We start from the raw sequence: 9871 nt of genomic DNA on the forward strand, positions 1-9871 counted from the left end.
CAAGAGTGTTAATTCACCCATATTTGTAATTAAGAAAAAAATCAACTCCTATGCTTAGGCTCTTCCCAGGACAGAAGACCATCAACTTCTGGCTACCTGCAGAAGAATCTGGCTGCTTTAAGATTCACATTTGGTAAGATCCTTACCAAAATAGCACCAGGAGAGAGCTAGTCTCCCAGGAGTACTGAAACACCTGTGAGTACAGGTAAAACCATTACTACTGGTCACAGGGACCCTCCTGAAAGCCTCAGGACACAGAAACCTAGAAGCAGCCTGGGACAGGAGCCTTGTGGTATCTGTCAGGAAGCCCTTAAAGAGGAAAAAAAATCCCTTAAAAAATTACAGGAAGCCGGGCATGGTGACACACACGTTTAATCACAACACTTGGGAGGCAGAGGTAGGTGGATTTCTGAGTTTGAGGCCAGCCTGGTCTACAGAGTGATCTCCAGGACAGCCAGGGCTATATAGAGAAACCCTGTCTTGAAAAACCAAAAAAAAAAAAAGAAAAAAGAAAAGAAAAAAGAAAAGAAAATAAAAGAAAAGAAAAGAAAAGAAAAGAAAAGAAAAGAAAAGAAAAATTACAGGAAAACACAACCAAACAGGTAAACAGGTGAAGGAAAGGAACAAAACTGCCCATAATCTAACACGGGAAATAGAAACAATAAATCATAAAGGGAGACAACCCTGGAGATAGAAAACAGGAAAGAGATCAGGAGTCATGGATATAAGCATCACCAACAGAATACAAGAGATACATAAGAGAATCACAGGTGCAGAAGATACCACAGAAAACATTGATTCAACATTCAAGAAAATGCAAAAATGCAAAAAGCTCTTAACACAAAACATCCAGAAGATCTAGGACACAATGAGAAAACCAAATCTAAGGATAAGAGGTATAGCTGGACAGTGGTGACACACACACACGCCTTTAATCCTAGCATTTGGGAGGCAGAGGCAGGTGGATTTCTGAGTTCGAGGCCAGCATGGTCTACAGAGTGAGTTCCAGAACAGCCAGGGCTACACAGAGAAACCCTGTTCCAAACAAAACAAAACAAAACAAACAAACAAACATACAAACAAACAAAAAGATAGTAGGTATAGAAGGGAGTGAAGATTCCCAAATTGAAGAGCCAGTAAATATCTTCAACAAAATTATATAAAAAAACGCCCCTAACCTAAAGAAATAGATGCCCATATACATACAAGAAGCCTACAGAACTCCAAAGAGATTGGACCAAAATAGATATTCCTCCTGTCACATAGTAATCAAAACACCAAATGCACTAAACCAAGAAGTAGTAATAAAAGCAGTCAGGGAGAAAATGTCAAGTAACTTATGAAGGCAGACTTATCAGAAATACACTAGACTTCTCACCAGAGACTATGAAAGCTAGAAGATCCTAGAAATCTCATACAGATGCTCAGAGAACACAAATGCCAGCCCAGTCTACAGTCCGCAGCAAAACTCTCAATTACAATAGATGGAGAAACCATGATATTCTGTGACAAAACCAAATTTACACATCAACTTTCCACAAATCCAGGTCTACAAAGGAAAATAGATGGAAAATGCCAACACACGGAGGGAAAGTGCACTCTAGAAAAAGCAAGAAAGTGTTCTTTTGCCAGGCTTGGCAGTGCATGCCTATAATCCCAGCACTTGAGGGGCAGAGGCAGGGGGATTTCTGAGTTCGAGGCCAGCCTGGTCTACAAAGTGAGTTCCAGGACAGTCAGGGCTATACAGAGAAACCCTAGTATGGAATGAAAAAAAAATGCTTTAAAGAAAATTTGAACACATTTATGGCAGAGCAAACACTTAGATTCTTTTGAATGTGATCCATACAGAATTCTGGGATTGTTCATGCACATATGACAATTTTAGACCTGGGAATTAGGATTATACAATAAGGACACAGGAATTTAATGAAAGTACATGGGTGAGAAAAAATTTAAAGGTTTTGAACTTAAATTATAGGTCAAATGTTAACAGGGGATAATTGAAAAACCTTATCTCAGACAGATGATAGAAATTTATGTTAATTCAAGTTATATAATCATAAAGGGGACATATTTAGTGACAGATACATTAATCTCTATAGAAAGGAAAATTTAAGTATATAGTTGAATAAATAACTTAAGTCTTGATCACACGGAGGTATGTAAGACCCTGCTTGAATCTGGAACTTTCTTTGAACATGCTGGCCTTAAACTCTGGGATCTGTTTGCCTCAATCTTCTGGGATTGAAGGTATGAACTACTTTTCCTGAGCCTAAGATTTTCATGGTCACTATGCCTCAAACTCTTCATGTCAAGATGCAATCTGAAACCTATGCCTTCTTGCCTCAGGATCTGGGTCACATGTGTAGCCTCCATTTCTGGGTTCTAGTTCATTCCATTTATAGTCTAGTTGACAAACAGGAATAGCCATCATGGGCACATGTAATGAAATAGCAACAGGACAGTAGAAGTACTGTGCAGCTCTCCTTTATTTTTTATAACATTTGAATCCTGTTGCCTAATCCACATCTCACTGTTCTTGTTTTAGTATTAAAATAATCGTTTAGCCATGCATGGTGGCACATTCCTTAATCCCACCAATTTGTAGCTAGAGGCAGATGGATATCTGTGAATCTGAAGCCACTCTGGTCTACACAGTGATTTTCAAGATGTCCAATATGCCCTCACACTTCATGTGGGCAGCCTGTCATCTCTGTCACCATCTGAGTAGTACCCTGGCTTTCCTATTGACACCCAAAGGCCCTATTAATTTAGGGAGCCTCTATTTACTTACAAAGTAATGCAAAGTTTTGTTTTAGTTTTGCACCTTCCCATTTATTCACAGTGTGCTGCATGGCTCTTTTCAGTTATGAACTTTTGCTTCATTTTATTAAAGGCTTATTTTGCATTTGTTGCTAAGGCTCCTCCTCAATCACCGATGTAATAGTTCCACAGATTCAATATAAAGGCAGTCTTAGTTGGGTGTCCATTGTTGTGAAGGGGCTCCATGACCAAGGCAACTTTGATAAAGGCAGAATTTATTTGGGTGTCTAATCGGTTCAGAGGTTCAATCCAATATCATCATTGCAAGAGGCATGTCAGGATTCAAGCAGACATGATGCTAGAGAAGAAGCTGAGAGTTCTCCATCTTGTACGAAAGTTATCCAGAAGACTGTCTCCCAGACAACTAGGAGGATGTTCTCTGTGGAGAGCCGCAATAACATTTACCATCTTAAGATGGCGCTGGCTCCGCAGTGCCTTATGCCACCTAAACAAAGAACAAGCTATATGCACATGTGCTAAAAGCAAAAACCCGCCAAAAGTCACCAGCCCATTTCCAGGCACCAGTCCATCCCCCAGGGCACTAGCCCAACCCCTGGGGTGTTTAGCCTATCCCTAGGGTGCATGAGAATCGTGGGTGTTGCTACCAGTCCTAGTTTAGACACGTCACCAAAAAGTATTTAAGCCACACACTTTCTGAACCTTCTTTGTGTACCTCACTATGTTATTGAAGTAAAGTTAACCATGGAAGAACCTGGCGTGTCCTGTGTTTATTTCCTGTGGAACAGGGAGAAGGTCAGGATAGTTCTCAAAGCCCATTCCCACAGTAACAAATTTCCTCCAACAAAGCTATTCCTCCTAACAGTGCTGCTTTTTGAGCTAAGCTTATGCAAACACCACAGAGCCCATCATGCATAAATGGGCAAACCATACTTAACTGTAGTCTATAATTCCTCTCTTTTTCTCAAACATGTTTACCCCTACAAATAACCCCATTTTTTCTGTATCCATACATTGAAACATGCTGACCTCCTTTTGAACTTGGTCTTCTCACATGGTAAACATGAAGATCTTTTGTTTCCAGTGGTGAGGAGACATTTACAATTCTTGTCTATTAATTCCATGTTGATGTTTTAACATAATTTTTAGAATTTTTCTTTTTCCTTCTTGAAGTCTTCTCAAAGATTGGGCATTCTCTACACAGTACAGAGTATATTGGAGCTAGAGAGTTTACTCTTTATATAAAGCTCTTGCACTGAAAGAGCATAACATAAAAACTAGGCCTTAGGCCCAGGCTTGAGAATGTGACCTTTGTGATTCAATGCTCCCAGGTATGCTAATCATAAAACAGATAGCAACATTCCTTGTGACGCACCTGCTTCCTGGGTTCTGAGAGTGTTCATTCAAAGAAAATCACCATGACCCACCCTGACCATGGCTGGAATCCGCTATCCAAAAGTGCTATTGCTAGAGGTTCATTGTAACTGTCTTGACTTTCCACTTCCTTGTAATTCTTAACTGGTATTTTTGGTGTTTTTCTCCCCACCCCTTTGAGTTGTGGTTTCTTCCTTTAAATACCCCCTTACCCAGATACTCGGGGAGCCACGGTTCTCTACCCCTGTGTGGTTTATGACCGTGAGCCCGAGAGCACTCTTGATAATAAAAGTCCTCTTGCAGTTTGCAGTAAGACCTTTACTCATGAGTGATTTGGGGTGTCACCTCTCCTGAGTCAGAACGTGGGGGAGTCCTCACGTTGTGGTTCTTTCACAAGCATCAACACAGGGACCCAAGTTCAGATCCCAAGTACTCACATAAAATCTGAGAGTGGTAGCACTTGCTGTAATCCCAGCACTGGTGAGGCAGAGACAGGAGCAACCTCAGGGCTTGCCTGCAAGCTAGTCTACTCAGGTTCAGAGAGAGAACTGGCTGAATACAGAAGGTGGGGTCTGAATGAAGAAGGCACCCAGCCTTGATCCCTACATGCATGTGAACATGCAAGAACTAAACAGAGAGATAATGAAACTAACAGACACTATGAATCAAATAGACTTAACAAACATCTATAGGATGTTCCACCCAAACACAATGCAATATAACTTCTTCTCAGCACCTCATGAATTCTTCTCCAAATAGAACCATGTAGTCACCCACAAAGCAAGTTTCAACAGATAAAGAAAATTGAAGTGGGGCTGGAGAGATGGCTCAGCAGTTAAGAACACTAACTGCTCTTCTGAAAGTCCTGAGTTCTAATCCCATCAACCACTTGGTGGCTCCCAACTGTTGTGAATAGCCCTGGAGCTAATTATATTAGATGTTAATTCCATTCTCCTGTGAGTGGTTGTGAATAAGGAATGAGTCAGCACTCAGGTGATTTCCTGTAAACCTGCTTCCCACCTTCATTTGTAAAATATAGGAGAGCTGATGATTGGGCAGATAAAAGGGAAGGTGGAGCAGAAGGTGAGAGAGAGAAGAAGGAGAAAATTTGAGAGGGAGAGGATGCAGAGGAGGAGGAAGAAGAAAAGCAGAGCAGAAAAGCACATGGCCTAGAGAAACCCAAGTTCTATGGGGTCTCATAGATGGAGAAGATGGTTGTGTAGCAGTAGATCTGCCCAGTCTAAGCATACAACTTGTATTCATATTAACTGTGTTGTGTTATCATTGACAGGGCATATTTGGGTTGGAGATTTACCACAACATACAACTATCCAGAATGAGACCTGATGTCCTCTTCTGTTGCATCTGAATACAACTATAGTGTACTTACATATAATAATCAATAAAACTTCAGGCTGGAGCAAGCAGATTCTGAGCCATCGTGGCTGATCAAAGTAAGCAACCTTCACTCCCAGCAACCAGGTGATGGCTCATAACCATTAGTACAGCGACATTGTACCCATATACATAAAATAAATAAATCTTCAAAAAAGAAAAAAAATTGAAGTAATAGTATCATATCAGACAATATGAATAAAGCTGGATTTCAATAACAACAGAAAACCTAAAGCCTAAATACACTTGGAGATTGAACACCTCAATGATCTCTGGAAATGAAAGAAAAAAAAAAGATATTAAAGACTGTATAAAATTAAATGCAAATGAAGGCAAAACATACCAAAATTTATGGGACACAATGAAAGCAGCCCTAAGAGTAAAGTATATAGTGCTAAGTGCCTGTATAAAGTACCTCCAGAGCTCATATGTCTAGCTGCATATGTAACAGAAGATGGCCTAGTCAGCCATCACTGGGAAAAGAGGCCCCTTGGTGTTAGAAACTTTATATGCCCCAGTACAGGGGAATGCCAGGGCAAAGAAGTGGGAGTGGGTGGGTAGGGAAGCAGAGCTGAGGAAGGGTATTGGGAACTTTCAGAATAACCCACCGAGACTAGTATGAGTAGGTGAGAGTGTGGACTACAGAAGCTAACAGCTTCTGGGATAGGCCCTGTTTTGGGCCTTCATCTTCTGCCAGGAGGCAGGTTCAAATGCCAGATATCAGTGCACCTTCCCTGCAAGAGGAGTGCATGCCTGCAGAGAGTGTTCTACCCACTTAAACTCAGGAGAGAGCTAATCTCCCAGATCTGCTGATAGACGATAACAGAATCACGAGAGGAATAAGCTCTAACTAGAGACAACTATAACAACTAACTCCAGAGATTACCAGGTGTCGAAAGGCAAACGTAGGAATCTTACTAACAGAAACCAAGACCACTCACCATCATCAGAACCCAGCACTCCCACCTCAGCCAGTCCTGGGCACCCCAGCACACCCGAAAAGCTAGACCCAGATTAAAAAGCATATCTCATAATGATGGTAGAGGACATCAAGAAGGACTTTAATAACTCACTTAAAGAAATACAGGAGAACACTGCTAAAGAGTTACAAGTCCTTAAAGAAAAACAGGAAAACACAATCAAACAGGTAGTAGTCCTTAAAAAAAAAGAGGAAAGCACATCCAAACAGATGATGGAAATGAACAAAACCATACTAGACCTAAAAAGGGAAGTAGACACAATAAGGAAAACATAAAGTGAGACAACGCTGGAAATAGAAACCCTAGGAAAGAAATCTAGAACCATAGATGGGAGTATCAGCAAGAGAATACAAGAGATGGAAGATAGAATTTCAGGGACAGAAGATTCCATAGAGAACATGGGCACAACAATCAAAGAAAATGCAAAATGCAAAAAGATGCTAACTCAAAACATCCAGGAAATTCAGGACACAGTGAGAAGACCAAACCTACGGATAATAGGAGTAGATGAGAATGAAGATTTTCAATTTAAAAGGTCAGTAAATATCTTCAACAAAATTATAGAAGAAAATGTCTCTAACCAAAGGAAAGAGATGCCCATGAACATACAAGAAGTCTATAGAACTCCAAATAGACTGAAGCAGAAAAGAAATTCCTCCCGATACATAATAATCAGAACAGCAAATGCACTAAATGAAGATAGACTTTTAAAAGCAGTAAGGGGAAAGGTCAAGTAACCTATAAAGGCAGACCTAGTAGAATTACACCAGACTTCTCACCAGAGACTATGAAAACCAGAAGATCCTGGACAGATGTTATACAAACACTAAGAGAACACAAATGACACCCCAGGGTACTATACCCAGCCAAACTCTCAATTACCATATGTCTTAGTTAGGGTTTTACTGCTCTGAACAGACACCATGACCAAGGCAAGTCTTATAAAAAACATCATTTAAGTGGGGCTAGCTTACAGGTTCAGAGGTTCAGTCCATTATCATTAAGGTGGGAGCATGGCAGCATCCATGCTGTCATGGCGCAGGCAGAGCTGAGAGTTCTATGTCTTCATCCAAAAGCTGCTAGTGGAAGCATGACTTCCAGGCAACTGGGGTGAGAGTTTTAAGCCCACACCCACAGTGATACACCTACTCCAACCAGGTCACACCTATTCCAACAAGGCCACACCTCCAAATGGTGCCACTCCCTGGTCCAAGAATATACAAACCATCACACCATAGAAGAAGAAACCAAAGTATTCCATTACAAAACCAAAGTCACACATTATCTTTCCACGAATCCAGCCCTTCAAAGGATAATAAAGGGAAAACCCAAACACAAGGGGGAAATTATGCCCAATAAAAAGCAAGAAAGTAATCCTTCAACAAACCTAAAGGAAGATAGCAACAAGAACAGAATGCCAACTCTAGCAACAAAAATATAAGGAAGCATAATTACTGTTCCTTAATATCTCTTAAAATCAATGGACTCAATACCCCAATAAAAAGACATAGACTAACAGACTGGCTACATAAACAGGACCCAACATTTTGCTGCTTACAGGGAACGCATCTCAGGGAAAAATACAGACACTACCTCAGAATGAAAGGCTGGAAAACAATTTTCCAAGCAAATGGTCTGAAGAAACAAGCTGGAGTAGCCATTCTAATATCGAATAAAATCAACTTCCAACCCAAAGTTATCAAAAAAGACAAAGAGGGGCACTTCATACACATCAAAGGTTAAATCTTCCAAGAGGAACTCTCAATTCTGAATATCTATGCTCCAAATGCAAAGGCATCCACATTTATTAAAGAAACTTAAGATCCAAGCACACATTGCACCTCACACAATAATAATGGGAGAGTTCAACACCCCATTCTCATCAATGGACAGATCCTGGAAACTAACTAAACAGACACAGAGAAACTAACAAAAGTTATGAAAGAAATGAATTTAACAGATATCTACAGAACATTTTATCCCAAAACAAAAGGATATACCTTCTTCTTGACACCTCATGGTACCTTCTCCAAAATTGACCATATATAATCAATCACAAAAACAGCCTCAAAAGATACAAGATTATTGAAATTATCCCATGCATCCTATCAGATCACCACTGGACTAAGGTTGATCTTCAATAACAACATAAGTAATAGGAAGCCAACATTCAGGTGGAAGCTGAAAACAACACTCTACTCAAGGATAACTTGGTCAAAGAGGAAATAAGGAAAGACATTAAAGACTTTTTAGAGTTTAATGAAAATGAAGCCGCAACATAACCAAACTTATGGGACACAATGAAAGCATTCCTAAGAGGATCATACATCATGATCAATTAGGCTTCATCCCAGGGATGCAGGGATGGTTTAATATATGGAAATCCATCAACATAATCCACTATATAAACAAACTCAAAGACAAAAACCACATGATCATCTCATTATATGCTGAGAAATCAATTGACAAAATCCAACACCCATTCATGATAAAAGTCTTGGAAAGAGCAGGAATTCAAGTCCCATACTTAAAAATAATAAAAGTAATACATAGCAAACCAGTAGCCAACATCAAAGTAAATGGAGAGGAACTTGAACCAATCCCACTAAAATCAGGGACTAGACAAGGCTGCCCACTTTCTCCCTACCTATTCGATATGTACTTGAAGTCCTAGCCAGAGCAATTCGACAACAAAAGGAGATCAACGGGACATAAATTGGAAAGGACGAAGTCAAAATACCACTATTTGCAGATGATATGATAGTATATATAAATGACCCTAAAAATTTCACCAGGGAACTCCTAAACCTGATAAACAGCTTCAGTAGCTGGATATAAAATTAACTCAAACAAATCAATGACCTTTCTCTACACTAAGGATAAATAGGCTGAGAAAGAAATTAGGGACACAACACCCTTCTCAATAGTCACAAATAATACCTTGGTGTAACTCTAACTAAGGAACTGAAGATATGTATGATAAGAACTTCAAGTCTCTGAAGAAAGAAACCAGAGAAGATCTCAGAAGATGGAAAGATCTCCCATGCTCATAGATTGGCAGGTGCAGTATAGTAAAAATGGCTATCTTGCAAAAGCAATCTACAGATTCAATGCAATCCCCATCAAAATTCCAACTCAATTCTTCAATGAATTAGAAAGGGTAATTTGAAAGTTCATCTGAAATAACACAAAACCTAGGATAGCAAACTCTTCTCAATGATAAAAGAACCTCTGGTGGAATCACCATGCCTGACCTAAAGCTGTACTACAGAGCAATTGTGATAAAAACTGCATGGTAATGGTAGAGTGACAGGCAGGTAGACCAATGGAATAAAATTGAA

Source organism: Mus musculus, chromosome 2 (genome assembly GCF_000001635.26).
Source record: "Mus musculus strain C57BL/6J chromosome 2, GRCm38.p6 C57BL/6J".
NCBI lineage: Eukaryota > Metazoa > Chordata > Mammalia > Rodentia > Muridae > Mus > Mus musculus.